A 17816-nucleotide genomic window follows, 5' to 3' on the forward strand; every position below is an offset into this window, starting at 1 on the left:
CCTGAAACATCTAAAAATCAAAGCAACAGAGCCTAGGGCACTGCCACTTATGGTCCTATAGCTTAGGGAAATTAAAATCAAAAAGACACAGGCACCCCAAAGTTTGGGACGCCTCTGTTTACAAGAACCTCGTTTACAGTACAAGTTCAACATCGCAGAAAGTGAAAAATGGATAAAGAACTTGTGGTACTTAAGTACAATGCAGTATCACTCAGCAATGAAATCTATGTCATCAGGCCCGTAGCAGCATAATGAGTGGATTCAGGTACGATGATTCTAACTGAAATAAGTCACACAGAAAAAGAAACATCATAAGATATCAGTAATACACGGAATGTAAACTTGTCTACAAAGGAACTGCATTCCAAAACAGAACAGGGTCTCAAATTTAGAAAACCAACTTATGCTTGCTTAAGGGGAAAGGTGAGTTGGGGTGCTGCATAAAACCAGAGATTGAAATGAGCACAGATAAAGTTCCTTAAGCCAAATATGGAATAGACAAGAGCTACTCCTTGCTCAACGAAATGGACTCAAAACCCCATATTAAACGCCTAAGAATGTACCTGACTAGTAAGTATCTTAAAACCTATGGATTGCTATGTCTCCGAAAGAGAATCAAGCATGTGTACAGGGGCATAAACGCAGCAGTGATAGGATTGGAGAGGTTCGGTGAGCAAATGAAGACCCTTTGAAGACATATTGCATGGTACCCATTCCACGGGTTTCAACTACCCAGGTTTTAGGTATTCTTCCTTCAGCTAAAACATGCATGTGGAACCCAGAGTATGATCAACCATGTGATCGGGAGACGTGTTCAAATATGTCTCAGTTTTCCTCCCCTGGTACTCGGGTGCAACATTCCAGACGCTTTACTAACACTCTCCCCACTTGGAGAGTCAGCGCCTTTAACCTCCTGTTTGGCCCAGTTTGCAATTTCTGCGGAAGATGAACAGGAATAGCAAGAACCAATGAGAGGCTAGCTGGAGGTGTCTGGACGGGCAAATTTAACTCTCATTTCCCACCAGGAAGAGGAAATAACCAAAGGCTCAGAGTGCCGTACCGGAACCAGATTAGGGCCTGAAGCCATCCTGCGGTGTTGCGGCCAGGTCACAAGAAAGCGAGTTGAAGAAAGGAGCTCAGGGGCACTGTAATTCACAAACCTGCAGAGTTATAAATGACAGCTATCGTCCAAAAATAGACTGAAGTAAGGCTGCCAAGAGGACTTGAAAGCGGGGCAGAATTGCAGGAAACCGATTTCAGGAGGTAGATTGGAATTGCATTGAAAGCATAGGAAAAGAGGCAGAACGTCCACAATGATGCACTTGGCCAAAAAGGGCGTATGCGTTTTTTCCTGAATATATTCAGGAAAAAACGCATATGCCCTTTTTGGCCAACCAAGCAAGCTTGCAAAGGAAATCTGCACTACAATGAAGTCTCACTTCCCCCCGGTCAAAAGGGCCATCTGAAAAAAGTGTAAAATCCAGAAAGGCAGGACAGGCCATGGAGAACTGGGAGCCTTGTTATGCTGATGGGCGGGATGTAAATTGCCAACAACCACTCGGGAGAAGTGTATGGTGTTTCCTGAAACATCTAAAAAACAAAGCAACAGAACCTAGGGCACTTCCACTTATGGTCCTATAGCTTAGGGAAATTAAAATCAAAAAGACACAGCCACCCCAAAGTTTGGAACGGCTCTGTTTACAAGAACCTCGTTTACAGTACCAGTTCAACATTGCAGAAAGTGAAAAATGGATAAAGAAGTTGTGGTATTTACTTACAAAGCAATATCACTCAGCAATGAAATCTGTGTCATCAGGCCCTTAGCAGCACAATGAGTGGATTCATGTATGATGATTCTAACTGAAGTAAGTCACACAGAAAAAGAAACATCATAAGATATCAGTAATACATGGAATGTAAACTTGGCTACACAGGAACTGAATTACAGAACAGAACAGGGTCTCAAATTTAGAAAGCCAACTTATGCTTGCTTAAGGGGAAAGGTGAGTTGGGGTGCTGCATAAAACCAGAGATTGAAATGAGCACAGATAAAGTTCCTTAAGTCAAATATGGAATAGACAAGAGCTACTCCTTGCTCAACGAAATGGACTCAACACCGCATATTAAACACCTAAGAATGTACCTGACTAGTAAGTATCTTAAAACCTATGGATTGCTATGTCTCCGAAAGAGAATCAAGCATGTGTACAGGGGCATAAACGCAGCAGTGATAGGATTGGAGAGGTTCGGTGAGCAAATGAAGACCCTTTGAAGTCATATTGCATGGTACCCATTACACGGGTCTCAACTCTCCAGGTTTAAGGTATTCTTCCTTCAGCTAAAACATGCATGTGGAACCCAAGTATGATGAACCATGTGAATGGGAGACGTGTTCAAATATGTCTCAGTTTTCCTCCCCTGGTACTCGGGTGCAACATTCCAGACGCTTTACTAACACTCTCCCCACTTGGAGAGTCAGCGCCTTTAACCTCCTGTTTGGCCCAGTTTGCAATTTCTGCGGAAGATGAACAGGAATAGCGAGAACCAATGAGAGACTAGCTGGAGGTGTCTGGACGGGCAAATTTAACTCTCATTTCCCACCAGGAAGAGGAAATAACCAAAGGCTCAGCGTGCCGTACCGGAACCAGATTAGGGCCTGAAGCCATCCTGCGGTGTTGCGGCCAGCTCAAAAGAAAGCGAGTTGAAGAAAGGAGCTCAGGGGCACTGTAATTCACAAACCTGCAGAGTTATAAATGACAGCTATCGTCCAAAAATAGACTGAAGTAAGGCTGCCAAGAGGACTTGAAAGCGGGGCAGAATTGCAGGAAACCGATTTCAGGAGGTAGACTGGAATTGCATTGAAAGCATAGGAAAAGAGGCAGAACGTCCACAATGATGCACTTGGCCAAAAAGGGCGTATGCGTTTTTTCCTGAATATATTCAGGAAAAAACGCATACGCCCTTTTTGGCCAACCAAGCAAGCTTGCAAAGGAAATCTGCACTACAATGAAGTCTCACTTCCCCCCGGTCAAAAGGGCCATCTGAAAAAAGTGTAAAATCCAGAAAGGCAGGACAGGCCATGGAGAACTGGGAGCCTTGTTATGCTGATGGGCGGGATGTAAATTGCCAACAACCACTCCGGAGAAGTGTATGGTGTTTCCTGAAACATCTAAAAAACAAAGCAACAGAACCTAGGGCACATCCACTTATGGTCCTATAGATTAGGGAAATTAAAATAAAAAAGACACAGCCACCCCAAAGTTTGGAACGGCTCTGTTTACAAGAACCTCGTTTACAGTAGAAGTTCAACATTGCAGAAAGTGAAAAATGGATAAAGAAGTTGTGGTATTTACTTACAAAGCAATATCACTCAGCAATGAAATCTGTGTCATCAGGCCCCTAGCAGCACAATGAGTGGATTCAGGTATGATGATTCTAACTGAAGTAAGTCACACAGAAAATGAAACATCATAAGATATCAGTAATACATGGAATGTAAACTTGGCTACACAGGAACTGAATTACAGAACAGAACAGGGTCTCAAATTTAGAAAACCAACTTATGCTTGCTTAAGGGGAAAGGTGAGTTGGGGTGCTGCATAAAACCAGAGATTGAAATGAGCACAGATAAAGTTCCTTAAGTCAAATATGGAATAGACAAGAGCTACTCCTTGTTCAACGAAATGGACTCAACACCGCATATTAAACACCTAAGAATGTACCTGACTAGTAAGTATCTTAAAACCTATGGATTGCTATGTCTCAGAAAGAGAATCAAGCATGTGTACAGGGGCATAAACGCAGCAGTGATAGGATTGGAGAGGTTCGGTGAGCAAATGAAGACCCTTTGAAGTCATATTGCATGGTACCCATTCCACGGGTTTCAACTACCCAGGTTTAAGGTATTCTTCCTTCAGCTAAAACATGCCTGTGGAACCTAGAGTATGATTAACCATGTGACCGGGAGACATGTTCAAATATGTCTCAGTTTTCCTCCCCTGGTACTCGGGTGCAACATTCCAGACGCTTTACTAACACTCTCCCCACTTGGAGAGTCAGTCCCTTTAACCTCCTGTTTGGCCCAGTTTGCAATTTCTGCGGAAGATGAACAGGAATAGCGAGAACCAATGAGAGGCTCGCTGGAGGTGTCTGGACGGGCAAATTTAACTCTCATTTCCCACCAGGAAGAAGAATTAACCAAAGGCTCAGCATTCCGGGCCGGAACCAGATTAGGGCCTGAAGCCATCCTGCGGTGTTGCGGCCAGGTCACAAGAAAGCGAGTTGAAGAAAGGAGCTCAGGGGCACTGTAATTCACAAACTTGCAGAGTTATAAATGACAGCTATCGTCCAAAAATAGACTGAAGTAAGGCAGCCAAGAGGATTTGAAAGCGGGGCAGAATTGCAGGAAACCGATTTCAGGAGGTAGACTGGAATTGCATTGAAAGCATAGGAAAAGAGGCAGAACGTCCACAATGATGCACTTGGCCAAAAAGGGCATATGCGTTTTTTCCTGAATATATTCAGGAAGAAACGCATACGCCCTTTTTGGCCAACCAAGCAAGCTTGCAAAGGAAATCTGCACTACAATGAAGTCTCACTTCCCCCCGGTCAAAAGGGTCATCTGAAAAAAGTGTAAAATCCAGAAAGGCAGGACAGGCCATGGAGAACTGGGAGCCTTGTTATGCTGATGGGCGGGATGTAAATTGCCAACAACCACTCGGGAGAAGTGTATGGTGTTTCCTGAAACATCTAAAAAACAAAGCAACAGAACCTAGGGCACTTCCACTTATGGTCCTATAGCTTAGGGAAATTAAAATCAAAAAGACACAGCCACCCCAAAGTTTGGGACGCCTCTGTTTACAAGAACCTCGTTTAGAGTACAAGTTCAACATCGCAGAAAGTGAAAAATGGATAAAGAACTTGTGGTATTTACTTACAAAGCAATATCACTCAGCAATGAAATCTATGTCATCAGGCCCTTAGCATCACAATGAGTGGATTCAGGTATGATGATTCTAACTGAAATAAGTCACACAGAAAAAGAAACATCATAAGATATCACTAATACACGGAATGTAAACTTGGCTACAGAGGAACTGAATTCCAAAACAGAACAGGGTCTCAAATTTAGAAAACCAACTTATGCTTGCTTAAGGGGAAAGGTGAGTTGGGGTGCTGCATAAAACCAGAGATTGAAATGAGCACAGATAAAGTTCCTTAAGCCAAATATGGAATAGACAAGAGCTACTCCTTGCTCAACGAAATGGACTCAACACCCCATATTAAACGCCTAAGAATGTACCTGACTAGTAAGTATCTTAAAACCTATGGATTGCTATGTCTCCAAAACAGAATCAAGCGTGTGTACAGGGGCATAAGGGCAGCAGTGATAGGATTGGAGAGGTTCGGTGAGCAAATGAAGACCCTTTGAAGTCATATTGCATGGTACCCATTACACGGGTCTCAACTCTCCAGGTTTAAGGTATTCTTCCTTCAGCTAAAACATGCATGTGGAACCCAAGTATGATCAACCATGTGAACGGGAGACGTGTTCAAATATGTCTCAGTTTTCCTCCCCTGGTACTCGGGTGCAACATTCCAGACGCTTTACTAACACTCTCCCCACTTGGAGAGTCAGCGCCTTTAACCTCCTGTTTGGCCCAGTTTGCAATTTCTGCGGAAGATGAACAGGAATAGTGAGAACCAATGAGAGGCTAGCTGGAGGTGTCTGGACGGGCAAATTTAACTCTCATTTCCCACCAGGAAGAGGAATTAACCAAAGGCTCAGCATGCCGGGCCGGAACCAGATTAGGGACTGAAGCCATCCTGCGGTGTTGCGGCCAGGTCACAAGAAAGCGAGTTGAAGAAAAGAGCTCAGGGGCACTGTAATTCACAAACCTGCAGAGTTATAAATGACAGCTATCGTCCAAAAATAGACTGAAGTAAGGCTGCCAAGAGGACTTGAAAGCGGGGCAGAATTGCAGGAAACCGATTTCAGGAGGTAGACTGGAATTGCATTGAAAGCATAGGAAAAGAGGCAGAACGTCCACAATGATGCACTTGGCCAAAAAGGGCGTATGCGTTTTTTCCTGAATATATTCAGGAAAAAACGCATACGCCCTTTTTGGCCAACCAAGCAAGCTTGCAAAGGAAATCTGCACTACAATGAAGTCTCACTTCCCCCCGGTCAAAAGGGCCATCTGAAAAAAGTGTAAAATCCAGAAAGGCAGGACAGGCCATGGAGCACTGGGAGCCTTGTTATGGTGATGGGCGGGATGTAAATTGCCAACAACCACTCGGGAGAAGCGTATGGTGTTTCCTGAAACATCTAAAAAACAAAGCAACAGAACCTAGGGCACTTCCACTTATGGTCCTATAGCTTAGGGAAATTAAAATCAAAAAGACACAGCCACCCCAAAGTTTGGAACGGCTCTGTTTACAAGAACCTCGTTTACAGTACAAGTTCAACATCACAGAAAGTGAAAAATGGATAAAGAAGTTGTGGTATTTACTTACAAAGCAATATCACTCAGCAATGAAATCTGTGTCATCAGGCCCTTAGCAGCACAATGAGTGGATTTAGGTATGATGATTCTAACTGAAATAAGTCACACAGAAAAAGAAACATCATAAGATATCAGTAATACACGGAATGTAAACTTGGCTACGCAGGAACTGAATTACAGAACAGAACAGGGTCTCAAATTTAGAAAACCAACTTATTCTTGCTTAAGGGTAAAGGTGAGTTGGGGTGCTGCATAAAACCAGAGATTGAAATGAGCACAGATAAAGTTCCTTAAGCCAAATATGTAATAGACAAGAGCTACTCCTAGCTCAACGAAATGGACCCAACACCGCATATTAAACGCCTAAGAATGTACCTGACTAGTAAGTATCTTAAAACCTATGGATTGCTATGTCTCCGAAAGAGAATCAAGCATGTGTACAGGGGCATAAACGCAGCAGTGATAGGATTGGAGAGGTTCGGTGAGCAAATGAAGACCCTTTGAAGTCATATTGCATGGTACCCATTACACGGGTCTTAACTCTCCAGGTTTAAGGTATTCTTCCTTCAGCTAAAACATGCATGTGGAACCCAAGTATGATCAACCATGTGAACGGGAGATGTGTTCAAATATGTCTCAGTTTTCCTCCCCTGGTACTCGGGTGCAACATTCCAGACGCTTTACTAACACTCTCCCCACTTGGAGAGTCAGCGCCTTTAACCTCCTGTATGGCCCAGTTTGCAATTTCTGCGGAAGATGAACAGGAATAACGAGAACCAATGAGAGACTAGCTGGAGGTGTCTGGACGGGCAAATTTAACTCTCATTTCCCACCAGGAAGAGGAAATAACCAAAGGCTCAGCGTGCCGTGCCGGAACCAGATTAGGGCCTGAAGCCATCCTGCGGTGTTGCGGCCAGGTCACAAGAAAGCAAGTTGAAGAAAGGAGCTCAGGGGCACTGTAATTCACAAACCTGCAGAGTTATAAATGACAGCTATCGTCCAAAAATAGACTGAAGTAAGGCCGCCAAGAGGACTTGAAAGCAGGGCAGAATTGCAGGAAACCGATTTCAGGAGGTAGACTGGAATTGCATTGAAAGCATAGGAAAAGAGGCAGAACGTCCACAATGATGCACTTGGCCAAAAAGGGCGTATGCGTTTTTTCCTGAATATATTCAGGAAAAAACGCATACGCCCTTTTTGGCCAACCAAGCAAGCTTGCAAAGGAACTCTGCACTACAATGAAGTCTCACTTCCCCCCGGTCAAAAGGGCCATCTGAAAAAAGTGTAAAATCCAGAAAGGCAGGACAGGCCATGGAGAACTGGGAGCCTTGTTATGCTGATGGACGGGATGTAAATTGCCAACAACCACTCGGGAGAAGTGTATGGTGTTTCCTGAAACATCTAAAAAACAAAGCAACAGAACCTAGGGCACTTCCACTTATGGTCCTATTGCTTAGGGAAATTAAAATCAAAAAGACACAGCCACCCCAAAGTTTGGGACACCTCTGTTTACAAGAACCTCGTTTACAGTACAAGTTCAACATCACAGAAAGTGAAAAATGGATAAAGAACTTGTGGTACTTACGTACAATGCAGTATCACTCAGCAATGAAATCTATGTCATCAGGCCCGTAGCAGCATAATGAGTGGATTCAGGTACGATGATTCTAACTGAAATAAGTCACACAGAAAAAGAAACATCATAAGATATCACTAATACACGGAATGTAAACTTGGCTACACAGGAACTGCATTCCAAAACAGAACAGGGTCTCAAATTTAGAAAACCAACTTATGCTTGCTTAAGGGTAAAGGTGAGTTGGGGTGCTGCATAAAACCAGAGATTGAAATGAGCACAGATAAAGTTCCTTAAGCCAAATATGGAATAGACAAGAGCTACTCCTTGCTCAACGAAATGGACTCAAAACCCCATATTAAACCCCTAAGAATGTACCTGACTAGTAAGTATCTTAAAACCTATGGATTGCTATGTCTCCAAAAGAGAATCAAGCGTGTGTACAGGGGAATAAACGCAGCAGTGATAGGATTGGAGAGGTTCGGTGAGCAAATGAAGACCCTTTGAAGTCATATTGCATGGTACCCATTCCACGGGTCTCAACTCTCCATGTTTATGGTATTCTTCCTTCAGCTAAAACATGCATGTGGAACCCAGAGTATGATCAACCATGTGAATGGGAGACGTGTTCAAATATGTCTCAGTTTTCCTCCCCTGGTACTCGGGTGCAACATTCCAGACGCTTTACTAACACTCTCCCCACTTGGAGAGTCAGTCCCTTTAACCTCCTGTTTGGCCCAGTTTGCAATTTCTGCGGAAGATGAACAGGAATAGCGAGAACCAATGAGAGGCTAGCTGGAGGTGTCTGGACGGGCAAATTTAACTCTCATTTCCCACCAGGAAGAGGAATTAACCAAAGGCTCAGCATGCCAGGCCGGTACCAGATTAGGGCCTGAAGCCATCCTGCGGTGTTGCGGCCAGGTCACAAGAAAGCGAGTTGAAGAAAGGAGCTCAGGGGCACTGTAATTCACAAACCTGCAGAGTTATAAATGACAGCTATCGTCCAAAAATAGACTGAAGTAAGGCTGCCAAGAGGACTTGAAAGCGGGGCAGAATTGCAGGAAACCGATTTCAGGAGGTAGACTGGAATTGCATTGAAAGCATAGGAAAAGAGGCAGAACGTCCACAATGATGCACTTGGCCAATAAGGGCGTATGCGTTTTTTCCTGAATATATTCAGGAAAAAACGCATACGCCCTTTTTGGCCAACCAAGCAAGCTTGCAAAGGAAATCTGCACTACAATGAAGTCTCACTTCCCCCCGGTCAAAAGGGCCATCTGAAAAAAGTGTAAAATCCAGAAAGGCAGGACAGGCCATGGAGAACTGGGAGCCTTGTTATGCTGATGGGCGGGATGTAAATTGCCAACAATCACTCGGGAGAAGTGTATGGTGTTTCCTGAAACATCTAAAAAACAAAGCAACAGAACCTAGGGCACTTCCACTTATGGTCCTATAGCTTAGGGAAATTAAAATCAAAAAGACACAGCCACCCCAAAGTTTGGAACTGCTCTGTTTACAAGAACCTCGTTTACAGTACAAGTTCAACATCGCAGAAAGTGAAAAATGGATAAAGAAGTTGTGGTATTTACTTACAAAGCAATATCACTCAGCAATGAAATCTGTGTCATCAGGCCCTTAGCAGCACAATGAGTGGATTCAGGTATGATGATTCTAACTGAAGTAAGTCACACAGAAAAAGAAACATCATAAGATATCAGTAATACACGGAATGTAAACTTGGCTACACAGGAACTGAATTACAGAACAGAACAGGGTCTCAAATTTAGAAAACCAACTTATGCTTGCTTAAGGGTAAAGGTGAGTTGGGGTGCTGCATAAAACCAGAGATTGAAATGAGCACAGATAAAGTTCCTTAAGCCAAATATGGAATAGACAAGAGCTACTCCTTGCTCAACGAAATGGACACAACACCCCATATTAAACGCCTAAGAATGTACCTAACTAGTAAGTATCTTAAAACCTATGGATTGCTATGTCTCCGAAAGAGAATCAAGCATGTGTACAGGGGCATAAACGCAGCAGTGATAGGATTGGAGAGGTTCGGTGAGCAAATAAAGAACCTTTGAAGTCATATTGCATGGTACCCATTCCACGGGTTTCAACTACCCAGGTTTAAGGTATTCTTCCTTCAGCTAAAACATGCATGTGGAACCTAGAGTATGATCAACCATGTGATCGGGAGACGTGTTCAAATATGTCTCAGTTTTCCTCCCCTGGTACTCGGGTGCAACATTCCAGACGCTTTACTAACACTCTCCCCACTTGGAGAGTCAGTCCCTTTAACCTCCTGTTTGGCCCAGTTTGCAATTTCTGTGGAAGATGAACAGGAATAGCGAGAACCAATGAGAGGCTAGCTGGAGGTGTCTGGACGGGCAAATTTAACTCTCATTTCCCACCAGGAAGAGGAATTAACCAAAGGCTCAGCATGCCGGGCCGGAACCAGATTAGGGCCTGAAGCCATCCTGCGGTGTTGCGACTAGGTCACAAGAAAGCGAGTTGAAGAAAGGAGCTCAGGGGCACTGTAATTCACAAACCTGCAGAGTTATAAATGACAGCTATCGTCCAAAAATAGACTGAAGTAAGGCCGCCAAGAGGACTTGAAAGCAGGGCAGAATTGCAGGAAACCGATTTCAGGAGGTAGACTGGAATTGCATTCAAAGCATAGGAAAAGAGGCAGAACGTCCACAATGATGCACTTGGCCAAAAAGGGCGTATGCGTTTTTTCCTGAATATATTCAGGAAAAAACGCATACGCCCTTTTTGGCCAACCAAGCAAGCTTGCAAAGGAAATCTGCACTACAATGAAGTCTCACTTCCCCCCGGTCAAAAGGGCCATCTGAAAAAAGTGTAAAATCCAGAAAGGCAGGACAGGCCATGGAGAACTGGGAGCCTTGTTATGCTGATGGGCGGGATGTAAATTGCCAACAACCACTCCGGAGAAGTGTATGGTGTTTCCTGAAACATCTAAAAAACAAAGCAACAGAACCTAGGGCACATCCACTTATGGTCCTATAGATTAGGGAAATTAAAATAAAAAAGACACAGCCACCCCAAAGTTTGGAACGGCTCTGTTTACAAGAACCTCGTTTACAGTAGAAGTTCAACATTGCAGAAAGTGAAAAATGGATAAAGAAGTTGTGGTATTTACTTACAAAGCAATATCACTCAGCAATGAAATCTGTGTCATCAGGCCCCTAGCAGCACAATGAGTGGATTCAGGTATGATGATTCTAACTGAAGTAAGTCACACAGAAAATGAAACATCATAAGATATCAGTAATACATGGAATGTAAACTTGGCTACACAGGAACTGAATTACAGAACAGAACAGGGTCTCAAATTTAGAAAACCAACTTATGCTTGCTTAAGGGGAAAGGTGAGTTGGGGTGCTGCATAAAACCAGAGATTGAAATGAGCACAGATAAAGTTCCTTAAGTCAAATATGGAATAGACAAGAGCTACTCCTTGTTCAACGAAATGGACTCAACACCGCATATTAAACACCTAAGAATGTACCTGACTAGTAAGTATCTTAAAACCTATGGATTGCTATGTCTCAGAAAGAGAATCAAGCATGTGTACAGGGGCATAAACGCAGCAGTGATAGGATTGGAGAGGTTCGGTGAGCAAATGAAGACCCTTTGAAGTCATATTGCATGGTACCCATTCCACGGGTTTCAACTACCCAGGTTTAAGGTATTCTTCCTTCAGCTAAAACATGCCTGTGGAACCTAGAGTATGATTAACCATGTGATCGGGAGACATGTTCAAATATGTCTCAGTTTTCCTCCCCTGGTACTCGGGTGCAACATTCCAGACGCTTTACTAACACTCTCCCCACTTGGAGAGTCAGTCCCTTTAACCTCCTGTTTGGCCCAGTTTGCAATTTCTGCGGAAGATGAACAGGAATAGCGAGAACCAATGAGAGGCTCGCTCGAGGTGTCTGGACGGGCAAATTTAACTCTCATTTCCCACCAGGAAGAAGAATTAACCAAAGGCTCAGCATGCCGGGCCGGAACCAGATTAGGGCCTGAAGCCATCCTGCGGTGTTGCGGCCAGGTCACAAGAAAGCGAGTTGAAGAAAGGAGCTCAGGGGCACTGTAATTCACAAACTTGCAGAGTTATAAATGACAGCTATCGTCCAAAAATAGACTGAAGTAAGGCAGCCAAGAGGATTTGAAAGCGGGGCAGAATTGCAGGAAACCGATTTCAGGAGGTAGACTGGAATTGCATTGAAAGCATAGGAAAAGAGGCAGAACGTCCACAATGATGCACTTGGCCAAAAAGGGCATATGCGTTTTTTCCTGAATATATTCAGGAAGAAACGCATACGCCCTTTTTGGCCAACCAAGCAAGCTTGCAAAGGAAATCTGCACTACAATGAAGTCTCACTTCCCCCCGGTCAAAAGGGTCATCTGAAAAAAGTGTAAAATCCAGAAAGGCAGGACAGGCCATGGAGAACTGGGAGCCTTGTTATGCTGATGGGCGGGATGTAAATTGCCAACAACCACTCGGGAGAAGTGTATGGTGTTTCCTGAAACATCTAAAAAACAAAGCAACAGAACCTAGGGCACTTCCACTTATGGTCCTATAGCTTAGGGAAATTAAAATCAAAAAGACACAGCCACCCCAAAGTTTGGGACGCCTCTGTTTACAAGAACCTCGTTTAGAGTACAAGTTCAACATCGCAGAAAGTGAAAAATGGATAAAGAACTTGTGGTATTTACTTACAAAGCAATATCACTCAGCAATGAAATCTATGTCATCAGGCCCTTAGCATCACAATGAGTGGATTCAGGTATGATGATTCTAACTGAAATAAGTCACACAGAAAAAGAAACATCATAAGATATCACTAATACACGGAATGTAAACTTGGCTACAGAGGAACTGAATTCCAAAACAGAACAGGGTCTCAAATTTAGAAAACCAACTTATGCTTGCTTAAGGGGAAAGGTGAGTTGGGGTGCTGCATAAAACCAGAGATTGAAATGAGCACAGATAAAGTTCCTTAAGCCAAATATGGAATAGACAAGAGCTACTCCTTGCTCAACGAAATGGACTCAACACCCCATATTAAACGCCTAAGAATGTACCTGACTAGTAAGTATCTTAAAACCTATGGATTGCTATGTCTCCAAAACAGAATCAAGCGTGTGTACAGGGGCATAAAGGCAGCAGTGATAGGATTGGAGAGGTTCGGTGAGCAAATGAAGACCCTTTGAAGTCATATTGCATGGTACCCATTACACGGGTCTCAACTCTCCAGGTTTAAGGTATTCTTCCTTCAGCTAAAACATGCATGTGGAACCCAAGTATGATCAACCATGTGAACGGGAGACGTGTTCAAATATGTCTCAGTTTTCCTCCCCTGGTACTCGGGTGCAACATTCCAGACGCTTTACTAACACTCTCCCCACTTGGAGAGTCAGCGCCTTTAACCTCCTGTTTGGCCCAGTTTGCAATTTCTGCGGAAGATGAACAGGAATAGTGAGAACCAATGAGAGGCTAGCTGGAGGTGTCTGGACGGGCAAATTTAACTCTCATTTCCCACCAGGAAGAGGAATTAACCAAAGGCTCAGCATGCCGGGCCGGAACCAGATTAGGGACTGAAGCCATCCTGCGGTGTTGCGGCCAGGTCACAAGAAAGCGAGTTGAAGAAAAGAGCTCAGGGGCACTGTAATTCACAAACCTGCAGAGTTATAAATGACAGCTATCGTCCAAAAATAGACTGAAGTAAGGCTGCCAAGAGGACTTGAAAGCGGGGCAGAATTGCAGGAAACCGATTTCAGGAGGTAGACTGGAATTGCATTGAAAGCATAGGAAAAGAGGCAGAACGTCCACAATGATGCACTTGGCCAAAAAGGGCGTATGCGTTTTTTCCTGAATATATTCAGGAAAAAACGCATACGCCCTTTTTGGCCAACCAAGCAAGCTTGCAAAGGAAATCTGCACTACAATGAAGTCTCACTTCCCCCCGGTCAAAAGGGCCATCTGAAAAAAGTGTAAAATCCAGAAAGGCAGGACAGGCCATGGAGCACTGGGAGCCTTGTTATGGTGATGGGCGGGATGTAAATTGCCAACAACCACTCGGGAGAAGCGTATGGTGTTTCCTGAAACATCTAAAAAACAAAGCAACAGAACCTAGGGCACTTCCACTTATGGTCCTATAGCTTAGGGAAATTAAAATCAAAAAGACACAGCCACCCCAAAGTTTGGAACGGCTCTGTTTACAAGAACCTCGTTTACAGTACAAGTTCAACATCACAGAAAGTGAAAAATGGATAAAGAAGTTGTGGTATTTACTTACAAAGCAATATCACTCAGCAATGAAATCTGTGTCATCAGGCCCTTAGCAGCACAATGAGTGGATTTAGGTATGATGATTCTAACTGAAATAAGTCACACAGAAAAAGAAACATCATAAGATATCAGTAATACACGGAATGTAAACTTGGCTACGCAGGAACTGAATTACAGAACAGAACAGGGTCTCAAATTTAGAAAACCAACTTATTCTTGCTTAAGGGTAAAGGTGAGTTGGGGTGCTGCATAAAACCAGAGATTGAAATGAGCACAGATAAAGTTCCTTAAGCCAAATATGTAATAGACAAGAGCTACTCCTAGCTCAACGAAATGGACCCAACACCGCATATTAAACGCCTAAGAATGTACCTGACTAGTAAGTATCTTAAAACCTATGGATTGCTATGTCTCCGAAAGAGAATCAAGCATGTGTACAGGGGCATAAACGCAGCAGTGATAGGATTGGAGAGGTTCGGTGAGCAAATGAAGACCCTTTGAAGTCATATTGCATGGTACCCATTACACGGGTCTTAACTCTCCAGGTTTAAGGTATTCTTCCTTCAGCTAAAACATGCATGTGGAACCCAAGTATGATCAACCATGTGAACGGGAGATGTGTTCAAATATGTCTCAGTTTTCCTCCCCTGGTACTCGGGTGCAACATTCCAGACGCTTTACTAACACTCTCCCCACTTGGAGAGTCAGCGCCTTTAACCTCCTGTATGGCCCAGTTTGCAATTTCTGCGGAAGATGAACAGGAATAGCGAGAACCAATGAGAGACTAGCTGGAGGTGTCTGGACGGGCAAATTTAACTCTCATTTCCCACCAGGAAGAGGAAATAACCAAAGGCTCAGCGTGCCGTGCCGGAACCAGATTAGGGCCTGAAGCCATCCTGCGGTGTTGCGGCCAGGTCACAAGAAAGCAAGTTGAAGAAAGGAGCTCAGGGGCACTGTAATTCACAAACCTGCAGAGTTATAAATGACAGCTATCGTCCAAAAATAGACTGAAGTAAGGCCGCCAAGAGGACTTGAAAGCAGGGCAGAATTGCAGGAAACCGATTTCAGGAGGTAGACTGGAATTGCATTGAAAGCAGAGGAAAAGAGGCAGAACGTCCACAATGATGCACTTGGCCAAAAAGGGCGTATGCGTTTTTTCCTGAATATATTCAGGAAAAAACGCATACGCCCTTTTTGGCCAACCAAGCAAGCTTGCAAAGGAACTCTGCACTACAATGAAGTCTCACTTCCCCCCGGTCAAAAGGGCCATCTGAAAAAAGTGTAAAATCCAGAAAGGCAGGACAGGCCATGGAGAACTGGGAGCCTTGTTATGCTGATGGGCGGGATGTAAATTGCCAACAACCACTCGGGAGAAGTGTATGGTGTTTCCTGAAACATCTAAAAAACAAAGCAACAGAACCTAGGGCACTTCCACTTATGGTCCTATTGCTTAGGGAAATTAAAATCAAAAAGACACAGCCACCCCAAAGTTTGGGACGCCTCTGTTTACAAGAACCTCGTTTACAGTACAAGTTCAACATCACAGAAAGTGAAAAATGGATAAAGAACTTGTGGTACTTACGTACAATGCAGTATCACTCAGCAATGAAATCTATGTCATCAGGCCCGTAGCAGCATAATGAGTGGATTCAGGTACGATGATTCTAACTGAAATAAGTCACACAGAAAAAGAAACATCATAAGATATCACTAATACACGGAATGTAAACTTGGCTACACAGGAACTGCATTCCAAAACAGAACAGGGTCTCAAATTTAGAAAACCAACTTATGCTTGCTTAAGGGTAAAGGTGAGTTGGGGTGCTGCATAAAACCAGAGATTGAAATGAGCACAGATAAAGTTCCTTAAGCCAAATATGGAATAGACAAGAGCTACTCCTTGCTCAACGAAATGGACTCAAAACCCCATATTAAACCCCTAAGAATGTACCTGACTAGTAAGTATCTTAAAACCTATGGATTGCTATGTCTCCAAAAGAGAATCAAGCGTGTGTACAGGGGAATAAACGCAGCAGTGATAGGATTGGAGATGTTCGGTGAGCAAATGAAGACCCTTTGAAGTCATATTGCATGGTACCCATTCCACGGGTCTCAACTCTCCATGTTTATGGTATTCTTCCTTCAGCTAAAACATGCATGTGGAACCCAGAGTATGATCAACCATGTGAATGGGAGACGTGTTCAAATATGTCTCAGTTTTCCTCCCCTGGTACTCGGGTGCAACATTCCAGACGCTTTACTAACACTCTCCCCACTTGGAGAGTCAGTCCCTTTAACCTCCTGTTTGGCCCAGTTTGCAATTTCTGCGGAAGATGAACAGGAATAGCGAGAACCAATGAGAGGCTAGCTGGAGGTGTCTGGACGGGCAAATTTAACTCTCATTTCCCACCAGGAAGAGGAATTAACCAAAGGCTCAGCATGCCAGGCCGGTACCAGATTAGGGCCTGAAGCCATCCTGCGGTGTTGCGGCCAGGTCACAAGAAAGCGAGTTGAAGAAAGGAGCTCAGGGGCACTGTAATTCACAAACCTGCAGAGTTATAAATGACAGCTATCGTCCAAAAATAGACTGAAGTAAGGCTGCCAAGAGGACTTGAAAGCGGGGCAGAATTGCAGGAAACCGATTTCAGGAGGTAGACTGGAATTGCATTGAAAGCATAGGAAAAGAGGCAGAACGTCCACAATGATGCACTTGGCCAATAAGGGCGTATGCGTTTTTTCCTGAATATATTCAGGAAAAAACGCATACGCCCTTTTTGGCCAACCAAGCAAGCTTGCAAAGGAAATCTGCACTACAATGAAGTCTCACTTCCCCCCGGTCAAAAGGGCCATCTGAAAAAAGTGTAAAATCCAGAAAGGCAGGACAGGCCATGGAGAACTGGGAGCCTTGTTATGCTGATGGGCGGGATGTAAATTGCCAACAATCACTCGGGAGAAGTGTATGGTGTTTCCTGAAACATCTAAAAAACAAAGCAACAGAACCTAGGGCACTTCCACTTATGGTCCTATAGCTTAGGGAAATTAAAATCAAAAAGACACAGCCACCCCAAAGTTTGGAACTGCTCTGTTTACAAGAACCTCGTTTACAGTACAAGTTCAACATCGCAGAAAGTGAAAAATGGATAAAGAAGTTGTGGTATTTACTTACAAAGCAATATCACTCAGCAATGAAATCTGTGTCATCAGGCCCTTAGCAGCACAATGAGTGGATTCAGGTATGATGATTCTAACTGAAGTAAGTCACACAGAAAAAGAAACATCATAAGATATCAGTAATACACGGAATGTAAACTTGGCTACACAGGAACTGAATTACAGAACAGAACATGGTCTCAAATTTAGAAAACCAACTTATGCTTGCTTAAGGGTAAAGGTGAGTTGGGGTGCTGCA

General features: G+C 43.7%; 1 long non-coding RNA gene across 1 annotated transcript in view; it reads right to left on the minus strand.

Annotated features, from left to right (window-relative positions):
- LOC307185423 overlaps positions 1 to 17816 on the minus strand; it is a 974370-nt gene that overhangs the window by 756528 nt on the left and 200026 nt on the right. The window contains exon 3 of the long non-coding RNA XR_013828074.1: positions 191 to 276. This is a non-coding gene — a long non-coding RNA (uncharacterized lncRNA). The remainder of the gene's footprint in view (positions 1 to 190; positions 277 to 17816) is intronic.

The sequence above is a fragment of the Stenella coeruleoalba genome (genome assembly GCF_951394435.1).
Source record: "Stenella coeruleoalba genome assembly, chromosome: 4".
Classification (NCBI taxonomy): domain Eukaryota; kingdom Metazoa; phylum Chordata; class Mammalia; order Artiodactyla; family Delphinidae; genus Stenella; species Stenella coeruleoalba.